Genomic DNA, 22,130 nt, shown 5'->3' with positions numbered 1-22,130 from the left:
CTACTTAATAGGAGGAAATACTTGCAAATCATATATCTGATAAAGAGGATAATATCCAAAATGTATAAAGAACTCATAGAACTTAATAGCAAAAACAAAAAATCCAATTAAAAATGGACAGAAAATCTAAATAGATATTTCTCCAAAGGAGACAGACCAATGGTCAAGAGGTAAATGAAAAGATGATTGACATTATTAACAGGGAAATGTAAATCAAAACCACAATGAGACATCATGTCATACCTGTTAGAATGGCTGTTATAAAAGAGATAAGAAATAACAAGTGTTGGCAAGGTTATGGAGAAACGGGAACCCTCATTCACTGTGGGTGGGAATTTAAATTGGTGCAGCCAATATAGAAAAAAAAAGTATGAAGGTTCCTCAAAAAATTAAAAATAGAACTACTATATGATCCAAAGATTCCATTTCCTAGGTATTTATCAAAAGAAAAAGAAAATGCTAACTTAAAAAGATGTTCACATCTTCATTATTATAGCATTATTTACAATAGCCAAACTATGGAAACAATAGAAGGGTCCATCAATGGATTAATGGATACAGAAATAGTGGTATGTATCTATATATCTGTATCTATATATACAATGGAATATTATTCAGTCATAAAAATAATGAAATCTTGCCATCTGCAACAGTGTGGATGGACTTTGAAGGCCTTATGCTAAGAGATACAAGTCAGGCAAAGAAAGAAAAATATTGTATGATCTCTTTTTTTATGTGGAATATAAACAAAATAAAACAAAGCAAAAACTAAACTCATAGGTACAGAAAGTGGACTGGTAGTTGCCAGAGGTAGGGTTAGTGGGGGAGAAATGGGTGAATTTTTTGAGGGGTGGTTACATTAATTGAATAACATTTGTAAAAAGATAAAAAAGAATGCAATATAATACAGTCACTTTGGAAAACTGGACATTTATTACAAAATGAAAGATTTACCTACCATATGATCCAGCAATCTTACTTCTAATAGTTTATTCAAGAGCAGTGACACCATCTGTCTACACAAAGACCTGTATGTGAACATGCATAGCACCTATCTGATGAGAAGAATGGGAAACAGTCCAAATGTCCACCAACATATAAATGCTTAACCAAATTTTGTAATATGGATACAATAACTGGTACTCCACAATAAAGACAAAGTAACTATTGATACATAAAATCACATGGATGCCGGCAAATCATTATGCTAAGCAAAAGAGGCTAGAAGTAAAATGCTGTATGCTCTGTGGTCTCTTTTACATGGCATTCTACGAAAAAGAAAAACTGTACAGATGAAACACAGACCAGTGATTGCCTGGGATTGGGTTTGGGAAGAGGAGTTGACTATAAAGGGGCAATGTGAGGGAATTTGGGGGATAATGGAGCTGTTCTATATGGAACTGTGGTGATGGTACACAACTCATTACATTTATTAAACTTATGGGGGAAGAAGGTGTAGCTCAAGTGGTAGAGCGCATGCTTAGCAGGCACAACGTCTTGGGTTCAATCCCCGTCACCTCCTCTAAAAATAAATAAATAAACAAATTCTACCCCCCCCCCAAAAAAAGGTTAAATAATTCCTTTTAAAAACTTATAAAACGGGGTGTCACAATGAGTAAATTTCACTGTATGAAAATTGTAAACTACCATATTGTGGATTGTGAACAGGTACTAAGATGAAATTCAGACTATGACATAGGAATCTAACTATGTTACAAATAACTGACATAACCTCACTGAAGACAGTCAGAAAGAAAGGAACCAACCTAAATAACTTTGAAAAACAGTGTTTTGACTGGAAACTGAGGGTTAAAGACAAAAAAGAACTGTCCACAAATGCTGTACTCTAGTTGGTACATTTATTTTTCAGAGGTGTATGGTTTAGCAATTCTGAAACTACTTTATCTGTGTACTAGGATTGAATGAATGAGTAAATATTGTAGATAATAAAAGCCACATTTCTCACTGTCTGAGAAAGAAATTACAAACAAGGATAGAGGTGAAGGTGAGAAGAACCTTGTAGTGCTGGGTTGGAGTTATCAATAAAGCACATGGGTATTTAAAAAAATATCTAAAAGGTAGATGGAGTCAGAGATGAGTATATATATGTCTGCATGAGTTAGTTATCCATACACATAGGTCCTAGTTCTGCCTACTGACAGAGCCTAAAAGCAGTCACTCTCCAGTAGAAATGAGCACTCCCAGGACACAGACTTTGGTTTTTAAATGCCGTTACCCATTATAAGAAATCAAGGCTTCTTGGAGAATTGATTGATTCCCTGGAAGAATGGAACCTCTTAAGCACCTCTGGGCTAGGTAGCTCCATCAGCCAAGGGCGATTCTGAAATGGGTGCAAATATGAAAAACAACCACCACCATCACCACTCATCTGTTCTCTGTACCTATGATCTTTTTGTTGTCTCCATAGTTTCTCCTTTTCTGTGATGTCATAGAGTTGGAATCATACAGTATGTAGTCATTTCAGATGGGCTTCTTTCACTTAATAATATGCATTTAAGGTATCTTCATGTTTTTCACAGCTTGATAGCTCACTTTTTTAGTGCCTAATTAAATTCCATTTTCTGGATGCACTACAGTTTATCCATTCACCTACTGAGGAGCATCTCGGTTGCTTTCAGGTTTTGGCCATTATGAATTAAGCTGCTATAAACATCCTTGTGTAGGTTTTTGTGGTCGTAAGTTTTTAACTCTCTTGAGTAAACATCAAGGAGCCTGACTGCTGTATCATATGGTAAAATTATGTTTAGTTTTGCAAGAAACAGCCAAACTATCTTCTAAAGTGACTATCATTTTACTTTCCCACCAACAATGTGTAAGAGGTCCTGTAGCCTACATCCTTGCCAGCTTTTGATGATGTCGGTGTTCTGGAGTTTGTCCATTTTAAGTGTGTAGTGATCAGGGCAGTTTATTTTCTTATCTGAAATGACAGAGATAAGAAGTGGTCTTCTGACAGTAGTTGTTGTGCTCATTTTACTACACCAGACCCTCCCTCTGGTAGGTCCATGGTCACTGGAAGTACTATATCTCTTGATAACCACATCTGCTTCTTATTTGCCTCCTCCCTTTTCTCCCTTCTATAATCCAGAGTTTGAAATAACTTTTCATTATCATATTTCTGAGAAAAGAACATAAGTTAAGTAGCCAGAGACTTTAAATATGACTCCAGATCATGCAATAATAACCTGCATGATTCATTTAGAGAATGTAACCCTTCTGAGGCTAGGTTTCTCCACTTGTTAAATTTTAAAAAAGAGCATTTGTTCCACCCAGTAGGGGTGCAGCAAAGATAAAATGAGGGAAGACATCAGAATATGCCTTCAGGTACTGGAATCACCATGTCAATGTAAGATATTGTCATTATTTTCAAAGGGCAAGAGCAAAGAACAATGAAATGTTGTTTTAGTTGGGGTACCCAATATCAACTCTTTGTTATAATTTAGATTTCCTGTCCTTCCAGGCAAAGTCAGGTTGTCTCAGGCTGGAGCTTCTGATGATTCCCAATGTACAAGGTTTTTAAAGGCAAGGAATGTGTCTGGATCATGCCTGTGTCCTGGACTGTGTCTTGTGTACAGAGGGGACTAAGTAAATGTGTGTGGAATGGAAGGAATTTGATTCCCTAGAGGCTGGTTCTATTTTTGCTAAAATAAAACAAATGTTTCTCAACCAGATTCTAATCCAGATAATGGGTGATGTAATAAAAAATGGGAAGAGGGGGAACTCTATGGAATAGAAATGGAGAAAAAACACAAAAGGAAATAAGCTTGCCCTCCATGTTAACATTTCCATATTGATATCATTCATTTATGCAGGAATTATGGACCTAGTACACACTACTTTCCTACTAAGGGGGTTCACATCTCAACAATCAGCCCTTTGATCCTACAGAGTTTACAATTTTGTTACAGAGATAAGATATGATCACATGAAGCCAGGAAAAAAGCAAGATAAATAAAAATTACTGTTTATTGTTTACTGCTGAAATACTGTATGAGCTCTTATATACATGCGCACACGTATGTATACATGGACACAATTTCTAAGGTAACTATCCTAGTTACACTAATCAATATCACAATTGCGCTAATCATACAGATGGAGAAACAGGGTAAAAAAGGTTAAGTGATTAATCCACAATCACTCAACTAGCAGATGGAAGATCTGAGATTTAAATCCAGGCCTGCCTGCGACCAACTTTGCAAGTTCTGCTACGGTGAATAAGTCTCACATTTTGTGTTCTAATTAAAATAACAGTGACAGTACATGGTCTGAGTCATCAGTGAATGCTTTCAACTTAAGTTTGTCCCTAAAGGAATAATATATTCTGGATAGGCTGGTAAGAACATTCATATTGTGAGGGAGGGTCATGAGAACATCCTTTCAAAAGAGAAAATTGTCAGACTGTCTAAACATTTTCAAACTAAAGGTACTTTTTCTGAATTTAAATGATATCATTTGAGTTGGCTTTCTTTCTTGTTTAATATGTATCCATCCAATCATCAAATCAAGAATAACCATGTACCAGCCAGGCAGACTTCTAGGTGCTTGAAACCCAGCAGCGAATAAAACATAAAATCCCTGCCCTGTCATAAAGAGGTCCCACTTCGGGGCAACAGATGTGCTGAAAGTGATCAACTGACCTTGGGAGACAGGTGGGAAACATCTGTCTCCCTGACTCTTCACTCCTAGGAAACAGCCTTAAGACCCTTGGGGGCCGGTGTAGCATGACACATCCTTTTACCCCGAAGGCCATTGGAGAAGGGATAGATGCAAAACTCATGTGCTTCTGGGGACGGAGAGAAAACATTCCATGTTATACCTGCTATATTAGAGCGTTCCAAATATAGTTGATATAAGAGATATAGAGAGGTATTGGACTCATGCCTGCAGAATTCACAGGACTTAAGTGTACCCTCTTACCCCAAAGCAACTTTTGAAGGCACGGTGACAGCTCAGGTGGTGTGACAACACCTTGCAGAACTGTGTTGTTATATAATGTAGTCAGCCACCTATGTATGGAACCATTTATCCCATTGCCAAAATACGAGGATCCAGGGAACAAGAGGTAGAAATGAGAGTGGCTTTTCTCCCTCTTACCTCTAATTGATCCATTTGCACAAGAACTTATGGAATTTAAAGTTGTATTAGGAGAAGCCATTATTTCTTGGAGAAATTATAGGCAGATTTGTGAGCAGCTGCATGAGTTTTTCAGCAGCTGCTTGCCAAGGTCCTGCATATCACTGGTGTCTATACCACTGGGACCCTTGGTGGTTGTTTCCTGGAGACTCTTAACATTTGCAAAGCCTTGTGGGAAATATTTTGAGAATTGCCCACTTCTGTGCCACAGGCAGCTAGGATCTTTGGGAGCCACTCTTCCAGCCTTTGTTCTCAGCCCTTCCAGTGGCTCTATTTCTGTATCAAATCCCTTCTGCTTGGAACACCTTGAATGGCTTACATTTTTCACCTGAACTCTAGTTCGTATACGGTCTTTATGATTTGTATGTATTCCCAGTCAGGGAAACAAACTGCCAAAGTGGGTAGAGATTAGGGGATTGGTGTGAAATGGTACATGCAATGAACTGGGAAAAAGCAAACATGTTTAGGTAGTCATTAGAAGCCTAGTCCAGTGGAATGACGTCTTAAGGAAATCTTCATATCCTGGATAGGATAACATCTTTACTTATATGAAAGTTAATAGTAAATTTGGCCTGTAGAGAGCTATTTAGTTTACAGCATACTTTCACACACATTAATCCTCTTGGATCTGGGGAGAGATCTCAGAGTGGGAAGGTGAAATGCGTATCCTCTTTCACCTGAGTCTACCTACCACTTAATTCCAACACCATAGCAACCCTGTAAGTGGCAAGGCAGGCACTGGTATTTGCCCTTTACAGGTGATGAAACTGAGGCTTTGAACTATTACGTTCATTTCATTCACTTATTTATTGAAAAAAAATGCACATTAGTCATTTACTGTGTCAGGCATTGTGTTAGGTTCCAGGGATAAAGGAATAAACAAGACAACATCTCTTGGCCCCCATGCTGCTGCTTTTTTTTTTTTTTTTCTAATTAAAGTATAGTTGGTTTACAATGTTGTGTTAGTTTTTGGTGTACAGCATAGTGATTCATATATATATACATATACATATATACACACACACACACATACACACACACCCACACACACCCACACACATACATATTCCTTTTCATATTCTTTATTTAGTGAGGAACACTGACATTAAATAAATGACTTCCAGTGTGATAAATGCTTTTACAAAAGGGAAAGCAAAGGGTGCTGTGGAGACCTCAGTTTAGTGATACTCAGGGAAGACCTCCCAGGGGAGCTAATACCTAAACTGTTACTAATGTATGAATGATGACTCAGCAGTGGTGACTGGCAGGAAATGGAAGAGCCTGGAATGTAATTTGGATCCCCTGACTTTTGCTCCAGTGTTCTCTTCACTGCATAGGGTTTGGGTTTGACTACTCTCCTAACTTGGAGGAGGGAGGTTGGACAGTATTTGTACCAATCTGAAAATAAATAACTTACCTAATCCTCTATGGTTCTGTTGGTTTAACTGTTGCTTCCTTATAGGGTATGAATCTCAACAGAATATTTAAAATCCATGTGGCAGGGCCTAGGCAGTCCTAATACTTCATAAACTCTCATTTCTTTTCTAGGGTATATAGAGAAACACTAAACTATTAGACTGAATCATATGGAATTGCTGATGTTTAATCATTTTGACTTTAAAAATGACAGTTTCATATGGCTCTTACCCAATGCTGACCTACAGACCCAGTGCAGGGTTGGAATATTCTAGGTAATTCTTTCAACTCCTTTGCAAACACAAGAGATTCATCAATAAAACATAATTGCTATAGACAAAAACAGTGTAAGACCCAGATAACCATAAAATCTGGGAGAACTCACAGCAGTTCAAAAGCTACCACTATAGTTATGGAGAGAAAGCACTTTTTAAAAGTTGTCTAATTACAAATTGACTTTACCAGATCAATAATTTGAGAACTGAAGAAGATCTGCAGAATATAATTGACTATTCTGGTTGAATCAATAGCAAATTGACTTAAAAACAGTCTAAATTATAGTGAGAACCATGATGACACTTAGAAGCACACTTTCTAAATGTAAATTGCTTGAAAGTTTTGAAATGAGCCATTGTCCATTAGTAATGGGACAAAGTCTGAAAGAAGTAAATATTTTCATTCCTAGCATTTGGTGCCAAGGAATGTTTATAAGTAATATAAGTAATTTTAAAATTTTCATTGAGAAACTTCTATTTAAAAAATTTTATGTAGTTATTTTACAAACACTATGGTTGCTTTGGAGTGAAGAAACTTACTTCTGCCTGTCACTAATGAACCTTGAAATTGATAACGACTTTGAGGAGGAGACTTTGATAATGTGTACTAAAAACCAACGAATGTTTACATCATGTGTTTATTTTTAAAATTTTTTGTTTTCATTTTTTGTTTTTATTTTAATTTTTAATTGAATTATAGTCAGTTATGAAGTGTCAATTTCTGGTGTACAGCATAGTGTCCCAGTTGTGCATGTATATACATATATTCATTTTCAATAATACATCATGTATTTTCAGTAAGGGTGATAACACCTCGAAGGGGGAAACAAATTGGTTGAGGAGGCATCTTATTCTTTTAGTGTATAAAGTATATTGATACCCAGTTTCCAAAAACAGAATATGATTAAATAAATTGTGGTATATTCCTACAGTGGAATGATGTGCACTCACTGCTAATGTGGAAGAAACTTGTTTGCTATAGAATATTTTCATAAGTTTATAATTGGAAAAATTGGATACTGTTATCACTTTCTCAAAATGTACATTAGCATTTATATATAGAACAAAATTGACCAAAAGAATTCACACCAAAACATATTGATTATCAATGAGTGGAAAATTACAAGTAATTTTTTCCTTCTCTTTTCTCACTCTGTTTTCTTTTCACTAAATATTTATTTCTATAAATTCAATACCTGTCCATATAAAATTTCAAACAATACTAGATGAATTAAAAATTTTTAAAAAAAGAGTTACCTTACCGACTCCCTTAATCGATTTCCCTGAGGCAACAACTTTCAACTATTTTTTCTCACGGTGACATCCATGTAACCTGCCTAACTTACTGTATCTTATCTTGATATCTTGATTTTTTTTTTGCTGATTCCAGGTGTTATCTATTGACTTCTATAATATATTAGGATTTACTTTTCTTATGTTTCCCTCAACAATGAGAAATATTTCCCTTTCCATCAATCATAACAGCATATTTATATTATATTGTAAATTTTGAATGCTCAGTATTCTGTTTAATGTATTATATTTAAAAATATTTGATAAACTGCATACTTTACTATGATTATATTTTCTTCCTTATTCATACATTTTTCTTAAAGCTAATAGTTGTTTGTTTTATTAACTTTTCTTGAGCCTAATCATTGAAATTCTCTGATAGAAATATAAAACTCCAGTTTATATGATCAGATATTATTACATATCAGTTTTACTTTTTTCTTGCAGACATCACTCTGGAATCAGCCATCTTCCTGTATTAATTGCTATTTACAACTTGGCAATTATTCATGGCTGTTGTCTTAGAACTTCTCATTATTGGTATCATCGAAATTCTCTTTATTTTCTACTACTTTAGTTTTTTTCTCTCCTTTCTTACCTTGCTGTTTGTGTTAGTAAAGCACAAACTTTAGTTGTTTTACATCAAAGGACACATAGGAGGTAAAACAATTTAAATCTGACAGTGCTGTGATTCTGCTCATATTCTTGATTGATAGTTTGTCTGGGTATAGAATTTCAGATTTTCAAATAATTTTTCCTCAGAAGTTTGAAGACAATGCTTAAGTTTCTTTCAGCTTCCATTGTTGGGATTGAAAAATCCAATGGTATTATAATTTCTCATATGTTGCCTGTAATTTTTTTTGTCTCAGGAATCTTTGGAATATTTCTTTTGCCTCATATTCTGGAATTTCATAGTTGTATATCTGGATAAGAATCTTTGTGCTGTTGTTTTCATTTACTATGTTGGGTACTTTGTGGTCCTCTCAGTCTGAAAAACATGTCTCAGTTAAAAGAAATTTTCTTATATCTACCTTCTCTCTTTCTGAAATTGTTACATGACTTAGATGATGAACCTCTTGAGTTGAGTCTTTAATTTTCTCTAATTTTCATCTCTTTTTATTTTTTCTGACTTCTGGTAGGTTTCTTCAAGTTTATCTTCTAATCCTCTATTGACTATTTTAGTTTGCTCTCATAATTCTTAATTCAAGAGCTCCCTTTTTATGCTGTATTTTTTTAAAAATAGTATTTTCTTTTTAATTCATATATGTCTTTCTGGATATATACAGAAAATAACTTTGGAAATTATCTCCTACTATCTGTATTTTTTTTCTTCCTTTCTTTTCATTTTTGTTTCAATCTGTCATACGTTAAAGACTTTCAGATATTTAGGCAATATGCCTATTTATAATTAAGAATTATTTTCTTAAAAAAGGTCATTGTAAGATCTCTACACTTTGACAGAGCTTCTATATTCATAGGCTTCCCAGTGAATAAATGGATGGAGAACTGGCCATTTGTGAAATCACTTCTAAATGTATGGGCGGGTAACTTCTTGATAGGAATCCTCCAATTTTTTCCATAGGGGAAAGTAGTAGCCAGAGATCTTGGAGGAAGTAAACTCTCTGTTCTTTATTCAGGTGGGAAAAGGGACCTGGTTTCTAACAACCCCTTATACAAATTTTCAAGCTGTTCTCCTATTTATGATCTCATGAATTTCCATTGCATTGGGAAATAACTGAGTTTCAGTTTCTGAGTTTTTTTCTAGTATTTAGCAGAAAGAAGTTAACTTGTTTCTTGCTGGCTTCCCCACTGCTTATAGCAAATCCAAGAAAGTTAAATGCTAACTATACACTGGTTTCATTTCTTTTCTTTCAAAATTTTATTTAAAGTTCTGCTTTGCTATTCCATTCTTTTCTGTTCTCTTTACCATTGTGGAGTTATACTGTTGAAGTTTCTTTGTAATTTTAGTGAAGTTTAGAGTGAAACTAAGATAAGATGCTGTGTTTATCGTACTACATTCAAGTTCCTCATTAATATTTTCTTTATATTTTCCCCAAGAAACATGTTCTACTTTGGTAATCATGATGATAACAAGCATAAAGAAATGTTATCCTGTTTCCCTTTTTATAGCCCCTACTACCACCCCATGATGTCAGTGAAGCCATAAATAAAGATTCTCTGAACATGGATCCTGTAATGACCAATTTCTTTCTCCATCAGAACCAGACCCTTCTCTTCATTCACCCTACCCTGTTTATATCTCTCCTACCAGAACAATTAGCTATCCTTGAATTTATGAGCAGGTCCACTCTCTACCTCTGCCTCTCCTAAACTCTCTGTAGTTGCTAACCTTCTATTATCGCTGTCTAATGATGTCCTCCCTTTCATCACTTTTCTTTTCTTCATCTCAGATCCCTCCCTACTTACAATAACTCTGTCACTTCCCTTGCATTACAATAGTATGTCTGTTAGTGAAATTTCTACTAATGCAGAGTAATAGGAGGCTAATGAGTATAAGAGCAACATAGAAAGTCAATTTCCCATAATGTTGTTTTATGAGAACAGTTATATACCACTAAACAGTTGTTCAGGAACACACATACAATCATATGTTCAGAAAAGTACCATAATTATATCATTAAACTCTGTATCATTTTTGTTGTCATATGTACTACTTGTTAAGATGTAGTATTTTATTTGTATATGTTTTCCGTACAGTTAGGAAGATTACTCATTCACCCACTTTTCATGAAGTACAGGCTTATTAGAAACAACTATGAACTAAGTTTTATAAAAGTATTTTATTTGAAATACATTAAAATATTAAACTTCTTTCAGTGAGCACAGTTGGGCATGCTTTAAATTGATTTCCAAGGATTCCAAATGCAAGAATATCTTTGTATCTGCCTAAGTTTAATAAGAGAAAAAAAAAGAATCCCAATATCATTTATTAAAGAGAACATATTTTCTTCATTGCATGTTCTTTGCTCCTTGTTATAAATTAATGGTCTGTATATGGATCGGTTTTTCACTGGGCTCTCAGTTTTGTTCCATTGAGCTGTGTGCCTGTTTTTCCGTCAATGCCATACTATTTTGAATACTATAGCTTTACAGTATAATTTGAAATCAGGGAGTGTGATACCTTAAGCTTTGTTCTTCTGTCTCAAGATTGCTTTGGCTAGTCAAGGTCTTTCTTGGTTTCATATAAATTTTATGTTTTTTTTTTCTTCTGTAAAAACTGTTAATTGGGATTTTGATTAGAATTGTATTGAACCTGTAGATTGCTTTAGGTAATATGAATAGTTTAACAATGTTAATTCTTCCAATCCATGAGAATGAAATACCTTTCTGATTTCTCGTGTTTTCTTCAATTTCTTTCAACAATGTCTTATAGTTTTTGGTGTACACATCTTTCACTTCCTTGGGTAAAATTTTTTCATGGTATTTTATTCTTTCTGTTGTGAATATAGGTGGGATTTTTCCCCTTAATTTCTCTTTCTGCTAGTTCACTGTTACTATATAGAAACACAACTAATTTTATATTGATTTTGTACACTGTAAATGTACTGCATTTGCTTATTACTTTTAATAGTTTTTTGTGGAAACTTTAGGGTATATAAAATCATGTCATCTGCAAATAGTGACAGTCTTACTTCTTCCTTTCCGATTTGGATGACTTTTATTTCTTTTTCTTGCCTAATTGCTCTGGCTAGGAGTTCCAATACTATCTTGAGTAAGAGTGGAGACAGTGGGCATCTTTGTGGTGTTCCTGATCTTAGAGGAATACCTTTCAGTGTTTCACTGTTGAGCTTGATGTTAGCTATGAGTTTGTCACATGTGGCCATTATGTTGAAGTTCCTTCTATACACATTTTATTGAGAGTTTTTATTATTAACTGGTGTTGCATTTTGTCAAATGAGTCTTCTGCATCTATGTAGATGATCATATGACTTTTATCTTTCATTTTGTTAATGTAGTATATCATAATTGATTTGTGACTATTGAAACATCCTTACACCTGGGGATAAATCTTATTTGATCATGGGGTAAGATCCATTTAATGCATCGTTGTTTTTGGTTTGCTAATATTGCACTGAGGGCTTTTGCATCTATAATCTTCAGAGATACTCGCCTATAATTTCCTTTTTTGTATTGTCCTTGTCTGGTTTTGATTCCCTCCTCTTTGAACTTTTGGAAGAATTTGAGAAGTATAGATACAGACAGATAACAGGGACATGAAAAGATGTTCAACATCACCAATTACCAGGGAAATAAAAATCACACCTCATGCCTGACAGAATGGCTATTATCAAGAAGGCAAGGAATAATAAGAGGGGATGTAAAGAAAAGGGAACCCTTGTATACAGCTGGTGGGAACATAAATTGCTACAGCCACTGTGGAGAACAGTATGGTGGTTCCTCAAAAAATTAAGAATAGAATTATCATATGATTTAGCAATTCCACTTTTGAATATTTATGTGAAGAATATAAAAATACTAATTCAAAAAGACATATGCACCTTTATGTTCATTGTAGCACCATTTATAATAGATAAATGGATAAAGAAGACGTGAGATAGATATAGATACAGATATAAATATAGATATCATGCCATTTGCAACAACACAGATGAAACTTGAGGATATTATGCTAAGTGAAATAATTCAGATGGAGAAAGAGAAATACCATGTGATCTTACCCATAAGTGGAATGAAAAAAAAGAAAACCTAAATTAACAAAGAAAACCAAACAAAAATGAACAAATAGATCCAGAGAACAGAGTAGTGATTACCAGAGGGGATAGGGCTGGGGAGAGGGCAAAGGGGTAAAAAGGGTTGGTCCACTCTTTGTGATGAATGGAAATGAAACTTTTGGTATGAGCACACTGCACTGTATACAGAATATACTGTACACATGGAACTTATATAATGTTATAAATCAGTGTTATCTCAATTAAGGAAAAGAATTCACAGTAGGCATTTCAAGTAAAAATTAGCTATTGAAAGTTGTTGGAAGGAAAAGGGAAAGTCTACAGCAGATTTCAGAAAATCAGGAAATTTCAGGGGTCCATTGTGTACAGTATTGAAGAGGATAATACACAGAAGAGTACCCAGAAGACACAGTCGAGACTCCATGTCTACATTTTGTGAAGCCTACAAATCTGTTACCGTTGTCAGATGAGCAGGAACTTTTGTTTCCAGTTGTCTCTTCGGTAACTGTCTGTGGAGGAACCCTTAACTCCACAGTGTTCCTTGTACTACCTTAGGGAACTGCCTATTGTACAAGGTTGGGAACTTAGATTTTCATATCCAAAACTTGTTGCTATCACAGTGTTCCAGAAGTGGTCCCCCTGTGGGATAGTGGCTTTTGATAACAAAGCTCTCAGAAGACTGATGTATCAATCAGAATGCCAGACTCTTAAATTACAATGAAAAGCTGTCTGCTCAGGAGACTAGATAATAGCACCACACTGAGCTTCACCTTCAATCCCCATGAGCAAGCCACTCAGAAAGCCGAATTATCAGAAGGTTACTGGCTGAGCATGAAGTCAACAAGGGGAGTTAATTACAGGATTTGCATGTTCTAAGGGCAGGAGGCTGAGATAGTCTGATGTATCTATTTTAACAGTAAAGATAGATCTATGCCTTCCACAAAAATCTAATAATCAAACTGACTCCTTTGAACAGTGCCTGTAAGAGGCCCTGCCAACATTAAGTCTCAGAAGCAGCTTAAAAGTCTCATCAAGCCTCCGTCTGATTGACACATTTTTTTAATGTTAATCCATTGAGTAGGTTGATGTCAAGTAGGTTTGATGAGAATGTATTTGGGACAATTACTTTATTTCATTCTCATTTCCTCCCTTTCTTAATTAAAAGAGAGAATCCTCGTATCATCTGCATCTACAAGAGATACTAAAAATGAAGTTTTATATCTAGTATACCCCATAATCTTTAATAATGGCTTTTGTTACAAAATTTAACTTTTAACCACTTTATAGGCCTCTCTTCTCTTGCTTGGATATTTGACGAGGAATAAGGTCCTATTTATATTCATTTAGCACATATAGGTGTCAAAAAAAAAAGTTGATTCAATGAATGAATAGTGGCTGAGTAACACTCAACATCAGTAGTTCTCACCAGCTAATATGGTCCTATCTTTGCCTTGCAAGTTTTCTAAGTAGAAGCTGGATGAACACTTGTTAAAGATGCTGTAGGGACAATCCCAATGTCCATATTCATGTCTAAATTTTTTAAATATTCTCAAAATTTTTACTTAGGAAGTTCAATAAAATCTAATAGTCTTAATAGTTTAGTTGGGGATGGTGGCTGGCAAGGGACAGTGACACAGAGAATAGCTAGTAGGAGAGAAGGAGGTAACTAAGATTCCCAAACAGTAAGTAACTACTTCTTTTTTTAAATTTATTTTAAACTTTTTCCAGTTTTTTTGGTATATAGTTGACATACAGTATTTTGTAATTTTAAGGCATACAATGTGATGATTTGATACAAATATCACATTGTGGGGAAATAATTACCACAATAAAGTAAGTTAATCTATCCATCCTCTCATACCATTTAAAAACATTGTCATTGTTTTGTATGTTTGGTAAGAACATTTAGGATCCACTTTGTTAGTAACTTTCAAGTATACATTATAGTATTCGTAACTGTAGTCGCCATGCCATACATTAGAGCACCAGAACTCACTCATCTTATAACTGAATCTTTGTACCCTTTAACCAGCATCTCACCATTTCCCCCACTCTTCAGCCCCTGAAACCACTGTTCTACTCTTTGTTCTGAGAGTTTGGCTGTTTTAGATTCCACATATAATTAAAATCACACAAAACTTGTCTTTCTCTAACTTATTTCACTTAGCATAATGCCCTAAAGTTTCATTCATGTTGTCACAAATGGCAGGATTTCTTTCTTTTGGGGGGCCAGATAATATTCCATTGTATAACTGAATAACATTTTCTCAATCTAGTCATCCACTGATGGACCCTTAAGTTGTTTCCATGTCTTGGTGACTGTGAATAATTCTGCAATAATCATGAAAGTGCACATAGAGATTCCATTTCCTTCACGTATAGGCCCAGAAGTGGGATTGCTGGATATTCTGATAATTCTCTTTTAATTTTTTGAGAAGCTTCCATACCCCCTTCCATAGTGGCTATATTAATTTACATGCCCACCAATTGTGTAGTGTTCCTTTTTCTCTACCTCCTCACCAGCATTGATCTCTTGTCTTTTTGATATAACCATCCCACAGGTGTGAGATCATGTTATTGTTTTGATATGCATTTCCCTGATAATTAGTGATGTGGAGCATCTTCTCGCATATTTGTTGGCCACTGGTATGTTTCCTTTTGAAAAAGTTCTCTTCAGGTTGTTTGCCCATTTTTAAATCAGATTATGTATTTTTTGTTTTGTTTTTGCTGTTGAGTTGTATGAGATCCTTAAGTATTTTGAATTATTAACTGCTCATCAAATTATTAGTACTATTATTATTGTCATTATTTTCAGGTTTGGAAATAACTTGTCTCTTTCTGTAGGTTGTGGGCTTTTTCTTTTTTCTTTGATTGTTTCTTTTGTTGTGCAAAGCTTTTTAGCTTGAGCTAGTTTCACTTTTTGAGTTTTGCTTTTGTTGCCTGTGCTTTTGGTGTTAACTGCAAAGACCAAGTCAACAATCCCTGTTTTCTTCCAGGACGTTTATGGTTTCTAGTCTGACATTTAAGTCTTTAGTCCATTTCAAATTAATTTCTGTGAATGATGTAACATAGAGATCTAGTTTCATTCTTTTGCATGTGAATATAGTTTTATGAACATCATTTATTGAAGAGGCTATCTTGTCCACATTGTGTGGTCTTGGATCTCTTGTAAAATATTTGTTGATCATATATGTTGGAGGGTGGGGCAGATCATGCAGGGGTTATTTTTAGTCTATTATAAAAAATAGGGAACGTTAAAGTGACATGATTTATGCTTGAAAAGATTTATGAATTATGGTTTTAAAGTAGAAGTTATTAGAGTTTAATTCTTGTTTGATGAAACTCTCCTAGTCACATATAGGCATACACTCATACCCACATATGTATATGCACTGTTCACTGAGTCTCTGAAAATTTGAACTTCCTGTTTTACCACATTGAATTTTTTTTTTTTGCCTCTGCCTCCCAAACAGCTATAACCAGCATTCTCTGAATGCTGCCACCCAGACCCCATAGATTCAGTAGCATCATCATTTACATAATGTCAGTGGCCGTTTTGACAACAAGAGCTCAGTAGATACAACAGAGACCATATGGAGTATAAAACTGAAAATATTTACTCTCTAGTCCTTCACAGAAAAAGTGTACTGACTCCTGAACTAAAGCAAAGTGATAATTTCAGTTCTTGCCCTCAAGGTGAGATTACTAGCAGGATAAATGGTTACAGAAACAAGGAGTAGGTTGAGTAGTGACTATATGCCTGAGGGGAGATGGAGCTGGCTTCATTAAGCAGACCAGTGTCCTGAAACACAGTTCTACAGAAAAGTATGCCTCAGGAGATGGTGACGTTCCAAAGAGATGATAGGTCACTGGAATGGTTTAGGATGTTTTTATGATGGAGCATGCAAACTCTAAGAGTGGTGGCTTAAGGAGTTAACTTAGGAGAAAAAGGGAATCAGAGAAGGGTCTAAAGTCTGCAATTCAGGTTTTTTGGGAGTCTTTTGAAGATGCATTTGCACATTTGAAACAGCGAAAGCCCAATGAAGAGAGGATAACAAGAAGCTCAGTTAGACGTGAAAGCTGCCTGGACTTCAGGCTGGAATAATGATGTTGAAACTTACTAACTGTGAGACCCTGGGCAAATTATTTAACCTTTCTGAAGGTCAGTGTGCCTGTCTGTAAAGTGAAGACAATTACAAAACTTCATAAGGTTATGATGAGGACTAAATGATATAGAAAAAAAAATCAGCGAATTTATTCCTCTCACATCCTGCCTCTCTTTCTCCACCCTCCTCTCCTACATCTTTCTTGCCCCTCCTTGCTATCTATACTTTTCCCCATCTATTGGGGCTGGGAGAGCAGTGTAGACACCAAAACAGTGTCGGATGCTTTATGAAACGGAGATCCAGAGGGGATAGCAAGAAAAAGAGGTGCTGGCTGACCCAGGGCCATTGTGGAGGGGAGGAGTGGCTGTAGAGCCTAACTCAAATGTCTCGTTTCCCTGCAGCTCTGCAGTTTCTCCTAACTGACTTTCTGCAGACTCTGTATAGTCTTACTGCTAAGTCCTGTCAGTTTATTCCCCGTTACTAACTGCAGGTTTTATTCCCTGATACTGTTTGTAAGTTTCTTTACAGCAATTTACTAGCTCTGTTTTAGATTACTTCCCCTACCCCAAGGTACATCAACTCTCATCATTCCCCAAGTTGAATCTTGTTATTGTAAGGTATGCTGAGGATAAAATGTGCATTCTTTCTTAGATAAATGGTTTTGTTTCTCTTGTGAGACACTATTTGGGCCCAAGACAGTATTTCAGATAAACAGTCTTGCTATTTCTTCTGATTTTGGACAACATTCAAATTTACAGCTTTGTCACTGAACTACAAAGAAACCAAAAGAAGTTACCTGGATCTTAGCTTTATCCTTTGGCATTTGCTGCTGCATCTGCGAAGTGTGGTGGGTCTGGCAGAGTTGCAAAGACTTCCACTAGGGTTTTGATGAGAATGAGGACCAGGGGGTTATTTTTAGAGTCTAAAATTAATTTCATCATCAAATGATTACTGTTTTTAAAAACAATATTTAGAGTCATACTAAGATACAAGGAAGGAAAACATGTCCTTGTTGTGTATTTACACAAAGTGAGAAATATGTATACAGAAGCAGCTTAGTTTTTTAGTCTGTTTATGGAAAAATCCAGCACTAGTCTTCTTTTTCAGCTATTTACTATGGGCTAACTTCAAAAACATTTTCTTTCACCACAAAACCCACTGGGGACTTTTTTTTAAGGTCCATAAAAATGAAAGAGTTATGTTGGAGAATAAGGATATTCTGGCTTTTCTCCTTAACATCTTCTTTTACTTTATTCATTACCAGATTATACAGTGGCTCCCAGTCAATAATTTTTTTTTTTTGGTTCCTACTATGTGCAGGACAAAGTGAACACAGATCTCACTTTCAGAGTATTTGAAGTCCAGCAGAGTAGACACACATGACACATAACTCATTCTAAACATAGCCTAAGTACAGTAGATAGGGGAGCACATAACAGGGAACACCTACCTCTTCCTGATTGAAAGAAAGCTTCCCTGAGGATATGGTGTTTAAGTGGAGCCTGAAGGATAAGCAATTGGTGATAAGGACATTTGCTGGGAAGCAGCTTTCCAAGCAATGGAAAGAGTAACATGTTCACGGGCCCACTGGAAGCCTGATGTGTTCCACAGTGGGGCGAGTGGCAAAGGAAGAGGCCAGAGAGGTGTGGACGGCTACGCAGGGAATTTGGGTTATTTGTTATTTTGTCATTACCTTCCATATCCGTAGTGCTTTGCCACTTTCAGAGTACTTTCACACAAAATGCCATTTGGTTGACCCGGATCTTGTGTGTTCCAATGGGATGATCGGAGGAGACACAAGAAGCAATCTATATTTGCAACATGAATCTACTTACTTGAAAGAACTTCCTGGTTGCCAATTTATTTTTAATATTGAAATTATTTGTTCTAGAATATGTAGAATCTGGTTTAAGTCCTAAATTAGTGCTCTATTCTCTACGATAATAGTTAACATTTATGTCTAAGTACTTTATGTCTATTAATGCATTGAATCCTCTTTTCCTTACAAAAGAGTTACTATTATTATCTCACATTTGGAAGAATAGAAAAAGAAGGCAGATGTTTGGCTCTAGAGCTCTCATACTAAACTATAATGTGATATAGCCCTATCTACATTTTTGGATTTTGCTCCTGTTTAAACTCCAATTCTTTGTTTTTTTTTTTATTAGAAGCCCTGTTTTTCTGTCTTGATAAAAACAAAGGATTATTCTAGGCACTTCTGTAAAAGTCTCAGATGTCCTTTTAGAATGTAGTTTTCAATTAACCCAAAGAAAGAGAAGTTGACATATAATGGATATATGCATATGTGTATATATATATATAGTCACATTAGTATCGAGGTGAATTATAGTTGGTTTATTTATTGAAAAGAAGACGTATTTTTGTAAATGCCAAGGTTAAGCACTAGAGAGCTGTACTTACAAATTTAAAATTGATTATTCTCCCTTCTGAACTATTCTTTTATGTATAGAACCACAATATTCTTTTGTTCCACGGGTCTCTCTGAGTCAGAGGTGAGTCAGATATGTCATGGATTTTCTATTTTGGGACACTTTAGAACATACTTCTAAATAGTAATAAATCATTCTTCCCACCTTCAAGTGACTTCTTCCAAACCTGCCAATTTTTGTATGTATAAAGGTCAAAAGAATATATGTTTTTGTTAAGAGTTCACCAGATTAGAAAAAGGGTGTGATTGAAAATATGTATTATTATGGGTCTCCGAAATTATAGACACTATTTTTATGTTTATGTGGTCAGTCATTATTTGATCAATAGATATTTATTTATTAAGCAACTACTATGTTACAGTGTACTTTGAAGATATTGGAGAATTAATGATGATCAAAATAGTTATGTTCTATCACATTATGAAGATTTAAATGCAGTAGAAAAGATAGATATTAAACAATTATAATAACCAGTAAACAGAAATATACAAGAACACACTAAATACATTGATCTCCAGTTTTTTTTTTTTTTTTTTTTTTGGTTCTTTTTAGCTCTCACATTCTGTCATTCTACACCTCAGCTGAGTAGAGTATAAAGAGATAAGAGTTTTCATCCTGGGTCTGTTAGTATTTGTACAACCTGAGGAAAGCCAAGGAGTCAGACTATTCAAGACATAAGTGATTGTAATATCTCTCTGTACGTCATTTTCCCCCAATTAAAAAAAAATAGACAGGGAGTGTGGAGGACGGCTTAGACTCTGTAAGGGTTCCTAACCTTGAGTGCATCAGAATCACATGGGAGAGTGTTAAAATTAACGAAGGATGATGGATTCCCTTACCTTCCCCTTGGAATTTCTGATTGAGTGGGTCATCTGGGGATGCTACAAATTTGTCTTTCTAACAAGTTCTTATGCTAGTCTTGCGACCACACTTTGTGAACCATTGGCCTAGACAATCTGGAATTGATACTTTTATCTCTGAAAAGAATTCTGAAAATAATACTCTTCTCTCTGAAGTTCTATGCACTACAAGAAATAGGACTATCTGAAGAAGCTTCCCAAAGCTAATTAGTATTTTGGTAACTTTTTTTTTTTTTTTTGGTGAAGTGAGTTTATTGTGAATTATTCTTGTGTAATTCCATTCATATTTTAAAATATTAGAAATAATTACAGAAAGCCATGTAACTCAATGCCAATAACACCTCCCCCTCAAAGCCTTGAACTCATAAGTTCTTGAAGAGGTATTTTGGAGGCACTCCGACTAGAGTAGGGTCAACATAGGTGAATTATAATTATAATGTGAAAATTGTTGTCATAATCGTTCATGCTAATGACGATGAACAAAAACCCAACATCTGTCAGATTCATGGAAAGGGAAGCAGTTAAATTAAGGAAAAACTTTTCCAAATTGATTCAGAAAATAATTTTTAAAATCTTTGAGTCAGAGAGTATTCCCAGTGTCTCAGTATAAGTTTTTGAATCTTCCTTAAAAATGTATGCCAGGATGCTATACTAAAAATTGTGAAGCAGGAACAAAAATAAGCTCTTATAATGCAAAATATACAGTTTGGCTAAAATAGTGAAAGGGAGCCACACATCTACATAGACCTAAGGTAAACGTTCAATGGTAGGTTCTAGGTAAAGGAATTCATGATCAGTGCATATTTATTAGAAGCATACTATGTTAAAAACAAATAATATGGTAAATTGCCCTTTCTTTGGATTCTAATTTTCTGTTTTTAAAATAAGAAGTCTGGAATTGATGACTTCTAGTTTCTTCTTTCTGGCTTTAAATTTCTACTTCTATTTGTGCTAGACATCAGAGCACTAATATTTATTTATTGAATTCTGTCCTATTTGATGATAAGCGTGCTGGCCAGCAGCCTTTGAATGAAACGTATTTGGCCAGAAGACAGGCAATGTTGTACAAATTGTTGTAAATTGCCTTCTCCTGCTGAGATAAAGGCATCATCCCTGCCCTTGTTTCCTTCACGTTGAACTTTCTTTCTGTTTCTACTTAGCTATTACATGATCCAAAGGTTTTGTAGGACAGATCAAAATCCAAGCCAGATTTCAGCTAGGGTATTTTGTTTGCATGACTACGATGAAAGCCGCAGTTGTAAAAAATAACTATTTTTTGTAATTTCCAAAGAATAGCATGGACCTCTGATCTCTCTTTCCATTTTGGGTCATAGAGTTGCTTGGAATATCAGGGCGTTTACATTATTTCACAGGCTAGCCTAATGCAAGTTAGAGTAAACGAAGGACTTGGGCATAGTACAAAGCTAAATAGAAGAAGTAGGGGACCATAGAATTAGTGATCATCATAATCACACACTTATCTGAGGCAACTGAGGTTCATGAAAGTTTTATTATCTTTCTGGAACCACAATTATATGTTTTATTGGATTGACTTGCTTTACCTATGCACATAGATTGGAGGCAGAATTGTAATAGTTTAAATCACACTAGCCAAAAGGAAGATGGTACAGCTTAATTAATTTCCAGACAATAGCCTTTAAGACAAAGTTAATTCCTAAATATTGTGTCACCATGAAGTTACATGATTTTTAAATTATACACAGCAGATAATATAATTTTAAAATGAATAAAGACCTTGCCAAATATACATAGAGAGAATGACAAATCTACCACCATACTGGGAGATTTTAATATTCCTTTCTCAACAATTGATAGATCAAGTAGATAAAATCATTAATAAGAG

This window comes from Camelus ferus, chromosome 10, assembly GCF_009834535.1.
Source record: "Camelus ferus isolate YT-003-E chromosome 10, BCGSAC_Cfer_1.0, whole genome shotgun sequence".
Lineage (NCBI taxonomy): Eukaryota > Metazoa > Chordata > Mammalia > Artiodactyla > Camelidae > Camelus > Camelus ferus.
Note: the sequence above shows the minus strand (reverse complement) of the source record.